This window comes from Taudactylus pleione, unplaced genomic scaffold (assembly GCF_031769625.1).
Source record: "Taudactylus pleione unplaced genomic scaffold, aTauple2 ptg002149l, whole genome shotgun sequence".
Lineage (NCBI taxonomy): Eukaryota > Metazoa > Chordata > Amphibia > Anura > Myobatrachidae > Taudactylus > Taudactylus pleione.
Window position 1 is genome coordinate 70,420 of NW_028286543.1, and position 15,012 is coordinate 85,431.

At 56.7% G+C, this 15,012-nt stretch overlaps 11 non-coding genes across 11 annotated transcripts; all 11 read left to right on the forward strand.

Moving 5' to 3' along the window:
* Nucleotides 1-317: 317 nt before the first annotated feature.
* LOC148433788 (U1 spliceosomal RNA) lies at nucleotides 318-481 on the forward strand. The gene has a single exon (XR_015876808.1). It is a non-coding gene; the product is annotated as a U1 spliceosomal RNA (small nuclear RNA).
* A 1,272-nt stretch (nucleotides 482-1,753) lies between these two features.
* Nucleotides 1,754-1,917, forward strand: LOC148433789 (U1 spliceosomal RNA). Its single transcript, XR_015876809.1, has one exon. It is a non-coding gene; the product is annotated as a U1 spliceosomal RNA (small nuclear RNA).
* A 1,272-nt stretch (nucleotides 1,918-3,189) lies between these two features.
* Nucleotides 3,190-3,353, forward strand: LOC148433790 (U1 spliceosomal RNA). Its single transcript, XR_015876810.1, has one exon. It is a non-coding gene; the product is annotated as a U1 spliceosomal RNA (small nuclear RNA).
* A 1,272-nt stretch (nucleotides 3,354-4,625) lies between these two features.
* On the forward strand, nucleotides 4,626-4,789 carry LOC148433791 (U1 spliceosomal RNA). Its single transcript, XR_015876811.1, has one exon. It is a non-coding gene; the product is annotated as a U1 spliceosomal RNA (small nuclear RNA).
* A 1,272-nt stretch (nucleotides 4,790-6,061) lies between these two features.
* Nucleotides 6,062-6,225, forward strand: LOC148433792 (U1 spliceosomal RNA). Its single transcript, XR_015876812.1, has one exon. It is a non-coding gene; the product is annotated as a U1 spliceosomal RNA (small nuclear RNA).
* Nucleotides 6,226-7,497: 1,272 nt separating this feature from the next.
* Nucleotides 7,498-7,661, forward strand: LOC148433793 (U1 spliceosomal RNA). Its single transcript, XR_015876814.1, has one exon. It is a non-coding gene; the product is annotated as a U1 spliceosomal RNA (small nuclear RNA).
* A 1,272-nt stretch (nucleotides 7,662-8,933) lies between these two features.
* LOC148433794 (U1 spliceosomal RNA) lies at nucleotides 8,934-9,097 on the forward strand. Its single transcript, XR_015876815.1, has one exon. It is a non-coding gene; the product is annotated as a U1 spliceosomal RNA (small nuclear RNA).
* A 1,272-nt stretch (nucleotides 9,098-10,369) lies between these two features.
* On the forward strand, nucleotides 10,370-10,533 carry LOC148433795 (U1 spliceosomal RNA). Its single transcript, XR_015876816.1, has one exon. It is a non-coding gene; the product is annotated as a U1 spliceosomal RNA (small nuclear RNA).
* A 1,272-nt stretch (nucleotides 10,534-11,805) lies between these two features.
* Nucleotides 11,806-11,969, forward strand: LOC148433796 (U1 spliceosomal RNA). The gene has a single exon (XR_015876817.1). It is a non-coding gene; the product is annotated as a U1 spliceosomal RNA (small nuclear RNA).
* A 1,272-nt stretch (nucleotides 11,970-13,241) lies between these two features.
* On the forward strand, nucleotides 13,242-13,405 carry LOC148433797 (U1 spliceosomal RNA). The gene has a single exon (XR_015876780.1). It is a non-coding gene; the product is annotated as a U1 spliceosomal RNA (small nuclear RNA).
* Nucleotides 13,406-14,677: 1,272 nt separating this feature from the next.
* LOC148433798 (U1 spliceosomal RNA) lies at nucleotides 14,678-14,841 on the forward strand. Its single transcript, XR_015876818.1, has one exon. It is a non-coding gene; the product is annotated as a U1 spliceosomal RNA (small nuclear RNA).
* Nucleotides 14,842-15,012: the final 171 nt, after the last annotated feature.

Genomic DNA, 15,012 nt, shown 5'->3' on the forward strand with positions numbered 1-15,012 from the left:
GCACTTTTCCTGTTTCCTGTCCTTTTCCTTTCATACGCCGACGAGGCTCGCAGCCAGCTTTGGCCGACTGCTTGGATGACATCACCGTATGCAAATCCGTCTGCTGCAGTGTGCCCTGGGAATGCTTGCACTAGTTTGTGCGTATGTAGTTTGGGGGTGCTTCAGCAACAAGGCACCCTTCCAGGTGAAGAGATGTGGCCTCCCTGCAGTTGTTGACCTCAGCTGAGAGTTCGCTTCGCGCATGCTCCCCAGGTAAACCTCCTTCAGTTGACGGGGGTGTGCCCGAGCAGCGGGCCTCCCCAGCCCTAGTCCAACTCATACTTACCTGGCAGGGGAGATACCATGATCACGAAGGTGGTTCTCCCAGGGCGAGGCTCATCCATTGCACTCCGGGTGTGCTGACCCCTGCGATTTCCCCAAATGCGGGAAACTCGACTGCATAATTTGTGGTAGTGGGGGACTGCGTTCGCGCTTTCCCCTGATCATCTCTGGTAAAAATCAGCTTGGTTTTGTTTGAAAGCATCTGTGTGTCTGCTGTGCTGGTGTCAACTCTGAAGCTTTGCTGGATGTGTCCACCCCCTCCCTTCTTTGCCCCGGGGATTGGACATTGAAAGGGAACGTTGCTAGTACTACTAGCCCCATGGTTTTAGCATTGCTCACAAAACATTGTTTGGGCCTAAGCATCGGTTCCGGGACCGATGTTTCTCTGGCCTTTTCTACTTAAGCATGTAACACACTAACTAGTACATTTCACCCGTGCGCAGCGGGACTCAAGACGCTTGCGCAGACCACCAATAACCGCTCTCCACTGCGTAACCTCTGCGTTGCGTCCGTCTCTCAATCAGGCCCTCGGTCTCTTAGGTTGTGAGCACCAGACACGAAGAGAGCCAGCCGGCAGCCCAAAGTACCGCACGGTGAGTGCAGCTGCCAGCAAGCCTGCGCAGCCGCACGGCGCCCCACACAAAGACAACGTTGAGGGGGAAGCCTAGCAATGGGGAGGGAGCATCGGATGCTCCCTCACCATCGCGGGGTTAAGCGTCAAACATCGGAACCACCTGACCGATGGTTCCGGCGAAACATCAAATGATTCCCCTCCCTACTTGGCCCCTGCGCCCTGTAAACTGCGCTTCCACCTTTCCCTCAGCGCCGCGCTCTGTCCTGACCTCTCCTCCTGTGTGTGCTTGCTGCATGCTTCCTTGCTGTTGTGCCATTCCAGCGTTCTTTGCGTAATCCCACCAATAGAGGGCGGTGCAGGACCCACACTTGTTTCACTTGCTTTGCAAAGCAGGCCTGGAGCTGTTGCACGGTCCAGCTGCTGCAAGAAATCAGCCTGAGTGCTTCAAGTGCTGTGGCTGCCCACCTTGATCCCCACGCAGGGCGGACTTGGGAGTCATCCAGACGGCACCCGTGAAAGCCCGCCGTGCCCCGCGCCCCCGGCACTTTTCCTGTTTCCTGTCCTTTTCCTTTCATACGCCGACGAGGCTCGCAGCCAGCTTTGGCCGACTGCTTGGATGACATCACCGTATGCAAATCCGTCTGCTGCAGTGTGCCCTGGGAATGCTTGCACTAGTTTGTGCGTATGTAGTTTGGGGGTGCTTCAGCAACAAGGCACCCTTCCAGGTGAAGAGATGTGGCCTCCCTGCAGTTGTTGACCTCAGCTGAGAGTTTGCTTCGCGCATGCTCCCCAGGTAAACCTCCTTCAGTTGACGGGGGTGTGCCCGAGCAGCGGGCCTCCCCAGCCCTAGTCCAACTCATACTTACCTGGCAGGGGAGATACCATGATCACGAAGGTGGTTCTCCCAGGGCGAGGCTCATCCATTGCACTCCGGGTGTGCTGACCCCTGCGATTTCCCCAAATGCGGGAAACTCGACTGCATAATTTGTGGTAGTGGGGGACTGCGTTCGCGCTTTCCCCTGATCATCTCTGGTAAAAATCAGCTTGGTTTTGTTTGAAAGCGTCTGTGTGTCTGCTGTGCTGGTGTCAACTCTGAAGCTTTGCTGGATGTGTCCACCCCCTCCCTTCTTTGCCCCGGGGATTGGACATTGAAAGGGAACGTTGCTAGTACTACTAGCCCCATGGTTTTAGCATTGCTCACAAAACATTGTTTGGGCCTAAGCATCGGTTCCGGGACCGATGTTTCTCTGGCCTTTTCTACTTAAGCATGTAACACACTAACTAGTACATTTCACCCGTGCGCAGCGGGACTCAAGACGCTTGCGCAGACCACCAATAACCGCTCTCCACTGCGTAACCTCTGCGTTGCGTCCGTCTCTCAATCAGGCCCTCGGTCTCTTAGGTTGTGAGCACCAGACACGAAGAGAGCCAGCCGGCAGCCCAAAGTACCGCACGGTGAGTGCAGCTGCCAGCAAGCCTGCGCAGCCGCACGGCGCCCCACACAAAGACAACGTTGAGGGGGAAGCCTAGCAATGGGGAGGGAGCATCGGATGCTCCCTCACCATCGCGGGGTTAAGCGTCAAACATCGGAACCACCTGACCGATGGTTCCGGCGAAACATCAAATGATTCCCCTCCCTACTTGGCCCCTGCGCCCTGTAAACTGCGCTTCCACCTTTCCCTCAGCGCCGCGCTCTGTCCTGACCTCTCCTCCTGTGTGTGCTTGCTGCATGCTTCCTTGCTGTTGTGCCATTCCAGCGTTCTTTGCGTAATCCCACCAATAGAGGGCGGTGCAGGACCCACACTTGTTTCACTTGCTTTGCAAAGCAGGCCTGGAGCTGTTGCACGGTCCAGCTGCTGCAAGAAATCAGCCTGAGTGCTTCAAGTGCTGTGGCTGCCCACCTTGATCCCCACGCAGGGCGGACTTGGGAGTCATCCAGACGGCACCCGTGAAAGCCCGCCGTGCCCCGCGCCCCCGGCACTTTTCCTGTTTCCTGTCCTTTTCCTTTCATACGCCGACGAGGCTCGCAGCCAGCTTTGGCCGACTGCTTGGATGACATCACCGTATGCAAATCCGTCTGCTGCAGTGTGCCCTGGGAATGCTTGCACTAGTTTGTGCGTATGTAGTTTGGGGGTGCTTCAGCAACAAGGCACCCTTCCAGGTGAAGAGATGTGGCCTCCCTGCAGTTGTTGACCTCAGCTGAGCGTTCGCTTCGCGCATGCTCCCCAGGTAAACCTCCTTCAGTTGACGGGGGTGTGCCCGAGCAGCGGGCCTCCCCAGCCCTAGTCCAACTCATACTTACCTGGCAGGGGAGATACCATGATCACGAAGGTGGTTCTCCCAGGGCGAGGCTCATCCATTGCACTCCGGGTGTGCTGACCCCTGCGATTTCCCCAAATGCGGGAAACTCGACTGCATAATTTGTGGTAGTGGGGGACTGCGTTCGCGCTTTCCCCTGATCATCTCTGGTAAAAATCAGTTTGGTTTTGTTTGAAAGCGTCTGTGTGTCTGCTGTGCTGGTGTCAACTCTGAAGCTTTGCTGGATGTGTCCACCCCCTCCCTTCTTTGCCACGGGGATTGGACATTGAAAGGGAACGTTGCTAGTACTACTAGCCCCATGGTTTTAGCATTGCTCACAAAACATTGTTTGGGCCTAAGCATCGGTTCCGGGACCGATGTTTCTCTGGCCTTTTCTACTTAAGCATGTAACACACTAACTAGTACATTTCACCCGTGCGCAGCGGGACTCAAGACGCTTGCGCAGACCACCAATAACCGCTCTCCACTGCGTAACCTCTGCGTTGCGTCCGTCTCTCAATCAGGCCCTCGGTCTCTTAGGTTGTGAGCACCAGACACGAAGAGAGCCAGCCGGCAGCCCAAAGTACCGCACGGTGAGTGCAGCTGCCAGCAAGCCTGCGCAGCCGCACGGCGCCCCACACAAAGACAACGTTGAGGGGGAAGCCTAGCAATGGGGAGGGAGCATCGGATGCTCCCTCACCATCGCGGGGTTAAGCGTCAAACATCGGAACCACCTGACCGATGGTTCCGGCGAAACATCAAATGATTCCCCTCCCTACTTGGCCCCTGCGCCCTGTAAACTGCGCTTCCACCTTTCCCTCAGCGCCGCGCTCTGTCCTGACCTCTCCTCCTGTGTGTGCTTGCTGCATGCTTCCTTGCTGTTGTGCCATTCCAGCGTTCTTTGCGTAATCCCACCAATAGAGGGCGGTGCAGGACCCACACTTGTTTCACTTGCTTTGCAAAGCAGGCCTGGAGCTGTTGCACGGTCCAGCTGCTGCAAGAAATCAGCCTGAGTGCTTCAAGTGCTGTGGCTGCCCACCTTGATCCCCACGCAGGGCGGACTTGGGAGTCATCCAGACGGCACCCGTGAAAGCTCGCCGTGCCCCGCGCCCCCGGCACTTTTCCTGTTTCCTGTCCTTTTCCTTTCATACGCCGACGAGGCTCGCAGCCAGCTTTGGCCGACTGCTTGGATGACATCACCGTATGCAAATCCGTCTGCTGCAGTGTGCCCTGGGAATGCTTGCACTAGTTTGTGCGTATGTAGTTTGGGGGTGCTTCAGCAACAAGGCACCCTTCCAGGTGAAGAGATGTGGCCTCCCTGCAGTTGTTGACCTCAGCTGAGAGTTCGCTTCGCGCATGCTCCCCAGGTAAACCTCCTTCAGTTGACGGGGGTGTGCCCGAGCAGCGGGCCTCCCCAGCCCTAGTCCAACTCATACTTACCTGGCAGGGGAGATACCATGATCACGAAGGTGGTTCTCCCAGGGCGAGGCTCATCCATTGCACTCCGGGTGTGCTGACCCCTGCGATTTCCCCAAATGCGGGAAACTCGACTGCATAATTTGTGGTAGTGGGGGACTGCGTTCGCGCTTTCCCCTGATCATCTCTGGTAAAAATCAGCTTGGTTTTGTTTGAAAGCATCTGTGTGTCTGCTGTGCTGGTGTCAACTCTGAAGCTTTGCTGGATGTGTCCACCCCCTCCCTTCTTTGCCCCGGGGATTGGACATTGAAAGGGAACGTTGCTAGTACTACTAGCCCCATGGTTTTAGCATTGCTCACAAAACATTGTTTGGGCCTAAGCATCGGTTCCGGGACCGATGTTTCTCTGGCCTTTTCTACTTAAGCATGTAACACACTAACTAGTACATTTCACCCGTGCGCAGCGGGACTCAAGACGCTTGCGCAGACCACCAATAACCGCTCTCCACTGCGTAACCTCTGCGTTGCGTCCGTCTCTCAATCAGGCCCTCGGTCTCTTAGGTTGTGAGCACCAGACACGAAGAGAGCCAGCCGGCAGCCCAAAGTACCGCACGGTGAGTGCAGCTGCCAGCAAGCCTGCGCAGCCGCACGGCGCCCCACACAAAGACAACGTTGAGGGGGAAGCCTAGCAATGGGGAGGGAGCATCGGATGCTCCCTCACCATCGCGGGGTTAAGCGTCAAACATCGGAACCACCTGACCGATGGTTCCGGCGAAACATCAAATGATTCCCCTCCCTACTTGGCCCCTGCGCCCTGTAAACTGCGCTTCCACCTTTCCCTCAGCGCCGCGCTCTGTCCTGACCTCTCCTCCTGTGTGTGCTTGCTGCATGCTTCCTTGCTGTTGTGCCATTCCAGCGTTCTTTGCGTAATCCCACCAATAGAGGGCGGTGCAGGACCCACACTTGTTTCACTTGCTTTGCAAAGCAGGCCTGGAGCTGTTGCACGGTCCAGCTGCTGCAAGAAATCAGCCTGAGTGCTTCAAGTGCTGTGGCTGCCCACCTTGATCCCCACGCAGGGCGGACTTGGGAGTCATCCAGACGGCACCCGTGAAAGCCCGCCGTGCCCCGCGCCCCCGGCACTTTTCCTGTTTCCTGTCCTTTTCCTTTCATACGCCGACGAGGCTCGCAGCCAGCTTTGGCCGACTGCTTGGATGACATCACCGTATGCAAATCCGTCTGCTGCAGTGTGCCCTGGGAATGCTTGCACTAGTTTGTGCGTATGTAGTTTGGGGGTGCTTCAGCAACAAGGCACCCTTCCAGGTGAAGAGATGTGGCCTCCCTGCAGTTGTTGACCTCAGCTGAGAGTTCGCTTCGCGCATGCTCCCCAGGTAAACCTCCTTCAGTTGACGGGGGTGTGCCCGAGCAGCGGGCCTCCCCAGCCCTAGTCCAACTCATACTTACCTGGCAGGGGAGATACCATGATCACGAAGGTGGTTCTCCCAGGGCGAGGCTCATCCATTGCACTCCGGGTGTGCTGACCCCTGCGATTTCCCCAAATGCGGGAAACTCGACTGCATAATTTGTGGTAGTGGGGGACTGCGTTCGCGCTTTCCCCTGATCATCTCTGGTAAAAATCAGCTTGGTTTTGTTTGAAAGCGTCTGTGTGTCTGCTGTGCTGGTGTCAACTCTGAAGCTTTGCTGGATGTGTCCACCCCCTCCCTTCTTTGCCCCGGGGATTGGACATTGAAAGGGAACGTTGCTAGTACTACTAGCCCCATGGTTTTAGCATTGCTCACAAAACATTGTTTGGGCCTAAGCATCGGTTCCGGGACCGATGTTTCTCTGGCCTTTTCTACTTAAGCATGTAACACACTAACTAGTACATTTCACCCGTGCGCAGCGGGACTCAAGACGCTTGCGCAGACCACCAATAACCGCTCTCCACTGCGTAACCTCTGCGTTGCGTCCGTCTCTCATTCAGGCCCTCGGTCTCTTAGGTTGTGAGCACCAGACACGAAGAGAGCCAGCCGGCAGCCCAAAGTACCGCACGGTGAGTGCAGCTGCCAGCAAGCCTGCGCAGCCGCACGGCGCCCCACACAAAGACAACGTTGAGGGGGAAGCCTAGCAATGGGGAGGGAGCATCGGATGCTCCCTCACCATCGCGGGGTTAAGCGTCAAACATCGGAACCACCTGACCGATGGTTCCGGCGAAACATCAAATGATTCCCCTCCCTACTTGGCCCCTGCGCCCTGTAAACTGCGCTTCCACCTTTCCCTCAGCGCCGCGCTCTGTCCTGACCTCTCCTCCTGTGTGTGCTTGCTGCATGCTTCCTTGCTGTTGTGCCATTCCAGCGTTCTTTGCGTAATCCCACCAATAGAGGGCGGTGCAGGACCCACACTTGTTTCACTTGCTTTGCAAAGCAGGCCTGGAGCTGTTGCACGGTCCAGCTGCTGCAAGAAATCAGCCTGAGTGCTTCAAGTGCTGTGGCTGCCCACCTTGATCCCCACGCAGGGCGGACTTGGGAGTCATCCAGACGGCACCCGTGAAAGCCCGCCGTGCCCCGCGCCCCCGGCACTTTTCCTGTTTCCTGTCCTTTTCCTTTCATACGCCGACGAGGCTCGCAGCCAGCTTTGGCCGACTGCTTGGATGACATCACCGTATGCAAATCCGTCTGCTGCAGTGTGCCCTGGGAATGCTTGCACTAGTTTGTGCGTATGTAGTTTGGGGGTGCTTCAGCAACAAGGCACCCTTCCAGGTGAAGAGATGTGGCCTCCCTGCAGTTGTTGACCTCAGCTGAGCGTTCGCTTCGCGCATGCTCCCCAGGTAAACCTCCTTCAGTTGACGGGGGTGTGCCCGAGCAGCGGGCCTCCCCAGCCCTAATCCAACTCATACTTACCTGGCAGGGGAGATACCATGATCACGAAGGTGGTTCTCCCAGGGCGAGGCTCATCCATTGCACTCCGGGTGTGCTGACCCCTGCGATTTCCCCAAATGCGGGAAACTCGACTGCATAATTTGTGGTAGTGGGGGACTGCGTTCGCGCTTTCCCCTGATCATCTCTGGTAAAAATCAGCTTGGTTTTGTTTGAAAGCGTCTGTGTGTCTGCTGTGCTGGTGTCAACTCTGAAGCTTTGCTGGATGTGTCCACCCCCTCCCTTCTTTGCCCCGGGGATTGGACATTGAAAGGGAACGTTGCTAGTACTACTAGCCCCATGGTTTTAGCATTGCTCACAAAACATTGTTTGGGCCTAAGCATCGGTTCCGGGACCGATGTTTCTCTGGCCTTTTCTACTTAAGCATGTAACACACTAACTAGTACATTTCACCCGTGCGCAGCGGGACTCAAGACGCTTGCGCAGACCACCAATAACCGCTCTCCACTGCGTAACCTCTGCGTTGCGTCCGTCTCTCAATCAGGCCCTCGGTCTCTTAGGTTGTGAGCACCAGACACGAAGAGAGCCAGCCGGCAGCCCAAAGTACCGCACGGTGAGTGCAGCTGCCAGCAAGCCTGCGCAGCCGCACGGCGCCCCACACAAAGACAACGTTGAGGGGGAAGCCTAGCAATGGGGAGGGAGCATCGGATGCTCCCTCACCATCGCGGGGTTAAGCGTCAAACATCGGAACCACCTGACCGATGGTTCCGGCGAAACATCAAATGATTCCCCTCCCTACTTGGCCCCTGCGCCCTGTAAACTGCGCTTCCACCTTTCCCTCAGCGCCGCGCTCTGTCCTGACCTCTCCTCCTGTGTGTGCTTGCTGCATGCTTCCTTGCTGTTGTGCCATTCCAGCGTTCTTTGCGTAATCCCACCAATAGAGGGCGGTGCAGGACCCACACTTGTTTCACTTGCTTTGCAAAGCAGGCCTGGAGCTGTTGCACGGTCCAGCTGCTGCAAGAAATCTGCCTGAGTGCTTCAAGTGCTGTGGCTGCCCACCTTGATCCCCACGCAGGGCGGACTTGGGAGTCATCCAGACGGCACCCGTGAAAGCCCGCCGTGCCCCGCGCCCCCGGCACTTTTCCTGTTTCCTGTCCTTTTCCTTTCATACGCCGACGAGGCTCGCAGCCAGCTTTGGCCGACTGCTTGGATGACATCACCGTATGCAAATCCGTCTGCTGCAGTGTGCCCTGGGAATGCTTGCACTAGTTTGTGCGTATGTAGTTTGGGGGTGCTTCAGCAACAAGGCACCCTTCCAGGTGAAGAGATGTGGCCTCCCTGCAGTTGTTGACCTCAGCTGAGAGTTTGCTTCGCGCATGCTCCCCAGGTAAACCTCCTTCAGTTGACGGGGGTGTGCCCGAGCAGCGGGCCTCCCCAGCCCTAGTCCAACTCATACTTACCTGGCAGGGGAGATACCATGATCACGAAGGTGGTTCTCCCAGGGCGAGGCTCATCCATTGCACTCCGGGTGTGCTGACCCCTGCGATTTCCCCAAATGCGGGAAACTCGACTGCATAATTTGTGGTAGTGGGGGACTGCGTTCGCGCTTTCCCCTGATCATCTCTGGTAAAAATCAGCTTGGTTTTGTTTGAAAGCGTCTGTGTGTCTGCTGTGCTGGTGTCAACTCTGAAGCTTTGCTGGATGTGTCCACCCCCTCCCTTCTTTGCCCCGGGGATTGGACATTGAAAGGGAACGTTGCTAGTACTACTAGCCCCATGGTTTTAGCATTGCTCACAAAACATTGTTTGGGCCTAAGCATCGGTTCCGGGACCGATGTTTCTCTGGCCTTTTCTACTTAAGCATGTAACACACTAACTAGTACATTTCACCCGTGCGCAGCGGGACTCAAGACGCTTGCGCAGACCACCAATAACCGCTCTCCACTGCGTAACCTCTGCGTTGCGTCCGTCTCTCAATCAGGCCCTCGGTCTCTTAGGTTGTGAGCACCAGACACGAAGAGAGCCAGCCGGCAGCCCAAAGTACCGCACGGTGAGTGCAGCTGCCAGCAAGCCTGCGCAGCCGCACGGCGCCCCACACAAAGACAACGTTGAGGGGGAAGCCTAGCAATGGGGAGGGAGCATCGGATGCTCCCTCACCATCGCGGGGTTAAGCGTCAAACATCGGAACCACCTGACCGATGGTTCCGGCGAAACATCAAATGATTCCCCTCCCTACTTGGCCCCTGCGCCCTGTAAACTGCGCTTCCACCTTTCCCTCAGCGCCGCGCTCTGTCCTGACCTCTCCTCCTGTGTGTGCTTGCTGCATGCTTCCTTGCTGTTGTGCCATTCCAGCGTTCTTTGCGTAATCCCACCAATAGAGGGCGGTGCAGGACCCACACTTGTTTCACTTGCTTTGCAAAGCAGGCCTGGAGCTGTTGCACGGTCCAGCTGCTGCAAGAAATCAGCCTGAGTGCTTCAAGTGCTGTGGCTGCCCACCTTGATCCCCACGCAGGGCGGACTTGGGAGTCATCCAGACGGCACCCGTGAAAGCCCGCCGTGCCCCGCGCCCCCGGCACTTTTCCTGTTTCCTGTCCTTTTCCTTTCATACGCCGACGAGGCTCGCAGCCAGCTTTGGCCGACTGCTTGGATGACATCACCGTATGCAAATCCGTCTGCTGCAGTGTGCCCTGGGAATGCTTGCACTAGTTTGTGCGTATGTAGTTTGGGGGTGCTTCAGCAACAAGGCACCCTTCCAGGTGAAGAGATGTGGCCTCCCTGCAGTTGTTGACCTCAGCTGAGCGTTCGCTTCGCGCATGCTCCCCAGGTAAACCTCCTTCAGTTGACGGGGGTGTGCCCGAGCAGCGGGCCTCCCCAGCCCTAATCCAACTCATACTTACCTGGCAGGGGAGATACCATGATCACGAAGGTGGTTCTCCCAGGGCGAGGCTCATCCATTGCACTCCGGGTGTGCTGACCCCTGCGATTTCCCCAAATGCGGGAAACTCGACTGCATAATTTGTGGTAGTGGGGGACTGCGTTCGCGCTTTCCCCTGATCATCTCTGGTAAAAATCAGCTTGGTTTTGTTTGAAAGCGTCTGTGTGTCTGCTGTGCTGGTGTCAACTCTGAAGCTTTGCTGGATGTGTCCACCCCCTCCCTTCTTTGCCCCGGGGATTGGACATTGAAAGGGAACGTTGCTAGTACTACTAGCCCCATGGTTTTAGCATTGCTCACAAAACATTGTTTGGGCCTAAGCATCGGTTCCGGGACCGATGTTTCTCTGGCCTTTTCTACTTAAGCATGTAACACACTAACTAGTACATTTCACCCGTGCGCAGCGGGACTCAAGACGCTTGCGCAGACCACCAATAACCGCTCTCCACTGCGTAACCTCTGCGTTGCGTCCGTCTCTCAATCAGGCCCTCGGTCTCTTAGGTTGTGAGCACCAGACACGAAGAGAGCCAGCCGGCAGCCCAAAGTACCGCACGGTGAGTGCAGCTGCCAGCAAGCCTGCGCAGCCGCACGGCGCCCCACACAAAGACAACGTTGAGGGGGAAGCCTAGCAATGGGGAGGGAGCATCGGATGCTCCCTCACCATCGCGGGGTTAAGCGTCAAACATCGGAACCACCTGACCGATGGTTCCGGCGAAACATCAAATGATTCCCCTCCCTACTTGGCCCCTGCGCCCTGTAAACTGCGCTTCCACCTTTCCCTCAGCGCCGCGCTCTGTCCTGACCTCTCCTCCTGTGTGTGCTTGCTGCATGCTTCCTTGCTGTTGTGCCATTCCAGCGTTCTTTGCGTAATCCCACCAATAGAGGGCGGTGCAGGACCCACACTTGTTTCACTTGCTTTGCAAAGCAGGCCTGGAGCTGTTGCACGGTCCAGCTGCTGCAAGAAATCTGCCTGAGTGCTTCAAGTGCTGTGGCTGCCCACCTTGATCCCCACGCAGGGCGGACTTGGGAGTCATCCAGACGGCACCCGTGAAAGCCCGCCGTGCCCCGCGCCCCCGGCACTTTTCCTGTTTCCTGTCCTTTTCCTTTCATACGCCGACGAGGCTCGCAGCCAGCTTTGGCCGACTGCTTGGATGACATCACCGTATGCAAATCCGTCTGCTGCAGTGTGCCCTGGGAATGCTTGCACTAGTTTGTGCGTATGTAGTTTGGGGGTGCTTCAGCAACAAGGCACCCTTCCAGGTGAAGAGATGTGGCCTCCCTGCAGTTGTTGACCTCAGCTGAGAGTTTGCTTCGCGCATGCTCCCCAGGTAAACCTCCTTCAGTTGACGGGGGTGTGCCCGAGCAGCGGGCCTCCCCAGCCCTAGTCCAACTCATACTTACCTGGCAGGGGAGATACCATGATCACGAAGGTGGTTCTCCCAGGGCGAGGCTCATCCATTGCACTCCGGGTGTGCTGACCCCTGCGATTTCCCCAAATGCGGGAAACTCGACTGCATAATTTGTGGTAGTGGGGGACTGCGTTCGCGCTTTCCCCTGATCATCTCTGGTAAAAATCAGCTTGGTTTTGTTTGAAAGCGTCTGTGTGTCTGCTGTGCTGGTGTCAACTCTGAAGCTTTGCTGGATGTGTCCACCCCCTCCCTTCTTTGCCCCGGGGATTGGACATTGAAAGGGAACGTTGCTAGTACTACTAGCCCCATGGTTTTAGCATTGCTCACAAAACATTGTTTGGGCCTAAGCATCGGTTCCGGGACCGATGTTTCTCTGGCCTTTTCTACTTAAGCATGTAACACACTAACTAGTACATTTCACCCGTGCGCAGCGGGACTCAAGACGCTTGCGCAGACCACCAATAACCGCTCTCCACTGCGTAACCTCTGCGTTGCGTCCGTCTCTCAATCAGGCCCTCGGTCTCTTAGGTTGTGAGCACCAGACACGAAGAGAGCCAGCCGGCAGCCCAAAGTACCGCACGGTGAGTGCAGCTGCCAGCAAGCCTGCGCAGCCGCACGGCGCCCCACACAAAGACAACGTTGAGGGGGAAGCCTAGCAATGGGGAGGGAGCATCGGATGCTCCCTCACCATCGCGGGGTTAAGCGTCAAACATCGGAACCACCTGACCGATGGTTCCGGCGAAACATCAAATGATTCCCCTCCCTACTTGGCCCCTGCGCCCTGTAAACTGCGCTTCCACCTTTCCCTCAGCGCCGCGCTCTGTCCTGACCTCTCCTCCTGTGTGTGCTTGCTGCATGCTTCCTTGCTGTTGTGCCATTCCAGCGTTCTTTGCGTAATCCCACCAATAGAGGGCGGTGCAGGACCCACACTTGTTTCACTTGCTTTGCAAAGCAGGCCTGGAGCTGTTGCACGGTCCAGCTGCTGCAAGAAATCAGCCTGAGTGCTTCAAGTGCTGTGGCTGCCCACCTTGATCCCCACGCAGGGCGGACTTGGGAGTCATCCAGACGGCACCCGTGAAAGCCCGCCGTGCCCCGCGCCCCCGGCACTTTTCCTGTTTCCTGTCCTTTTCCTTTCATACGCCGACGAGGCTCGCAGCCAGCTTTGGCCGACTGCTTGGATGACATCACCGTATGCAAATCCGTCTGCTGCAGTGTGCCCTGGGAATGCTTGCACTAGTTTGTGCGTATGTAGTTTGGGGGTGCTTCAGCAACAAGGCACCCTTCCAGGTGAAGAGATGTGGCCTCCCTGCAGTTGTTGACCTCAGCTGAGCGTTCGCTTCGCGCATGCTCCCCAGGTAAACCTCCTTCAGTTGACGGGGGTGTGCCCGAGCAGCGGGCCTCCCCAGCCCTAGTCCAACTCATACTTACCTGGCAAGGGAGATACCATGATCACGAAGGTGGTTCTCCCAGGGCGAGGCTCATCCATTGCACTCCGGGTGTGCTGACCCCTGCGATTTCCCCAAATGCGGGAAACTCGACTGCATAATTTGTGGTAGTGGGGGACTGCGTTCGCGCTTTCCCCTGATCATCTCTGGTAAAAATCAGCTTGGTTTTGTTTGAAAGCGTCTGTGTGTCTGCTGTGCTGGTGTCAACTCTGAAGCTTTGCTGGATGTGTCCACCCCCTCCCTTCTTTGCCCCGGGGATTGGACATTGAAAGGGAACGTTGCTAGTACTACTAGCCCCATGGTTTTAGCATTGCTCACAAAACATTGTTTGGGCCTAAGCATCGGTTCCGGGACCGATGTTTCTCTGGCCTTTTCTACTTAAGCATGTAACACACTAACTAGTACATTTCACCCGTGCGCAGCGGGACTCAAGACGCTTGCGCAGACCACCAATAACCGCTCTCCACTGCGTAACCTCTGCGTTGCGTCCGTCTCTCAATCAGGCCCTCGGTCTCTTAGGTTGTGAGCACCAGACACGAAGAGAGCCAGCCGGCAGCCCAAAGTACCGCACGGTGAGTGCAGCTGCCAGCAAGCCTGCGCAGCCGCACGGCGCCCCACACAAAGACAACGTTGAGGGGGAAGCCTAGCAATGGGGAGGGAGCATCGGATGCTCCCTCACCATCGCGGGGTTAAGCGTCAAACATCGGAACCACCTGACCGATGGTTCCGGCGAAACATCAAATGATTCCCCTCCCTACTTGGCCCCTGCGCCCTGTAAACTGCGCTTCCACCTTTCCCTCAGCGCCGCGCTCTGTCCTGACCTCTCCTCCTGTGTGTGCTTGCTGCATGCTTCCTTGCTGTTGTGCCATTCCAGCGTTCTTTGCGTAATCCCACCAATAGAGGGCGGTGCAGGACCCACACTTGTTTCACTTGCTTTGCAAAGCAGGCCTGGAGCTGTTGCACGGTCCAGCTGCTGCAAGAAATCAGCCTGAGTGCTTCAAGTGCTGTGGCTGCCCACCTTGATCCCCACGCAGGGCGGACTTGGGAGTCATCCAGACGGCACCCGTGAAAGCCCGCCGTGCCCCGCGCCCCCGGCACTTTTCCTGTTTCCTGTCCTTTTCCTTTCATACGCCGACGAGGCTCGCAGCCAGCTTTGGCCGACTGCTTGGATGACATCACCGTATGCAAATCCGTCTGCTGCAGTGTGCCCTGGGAATGCTTGCACTAGTTTGTGCGTATGTAGTTTGGGGGTGCTTCAGCAACAAGGCACCCTTCCAGGTGAAGAGATGTGGCCTCCCTGCAGTTGTTGACCTCAGCTGAGCGTTCGCTTCGCGCATGCTCCCCAGGTAAACCTCCTTCAGTTGACGGGGGTGTGCCCGAGCAGCGGGCCTCCCCAGCCCTAGTCCAACTCATACTTACCTGGCAGGGGAGATACCATGATCACGAAGGTGGTTCTCCCAGGGCGAGGCTCATCCATTGCACTCCGGGTGTGCTGACCCCTGCGATTTCCCCAAATGCGGGAAACTCGACTGCATAATTTGTGGTAGTGGGGGACTGCGTTCGCGCTTTCCCCTGATCATCTCTGGTAAAAATCAGCTTGGTTTTGTTTGAAAGCGTCTGTGTGTCTGCTGTGCTGGTGTCAACTCTGAAGCTTTGCTGGATGTGTCCACCCCCTCCCTTCTTTGCCCCGGGGATTGGACATTGAAAGGGAACGTTGCTAGTACTACTAGCCCCATGGTTTTAGCA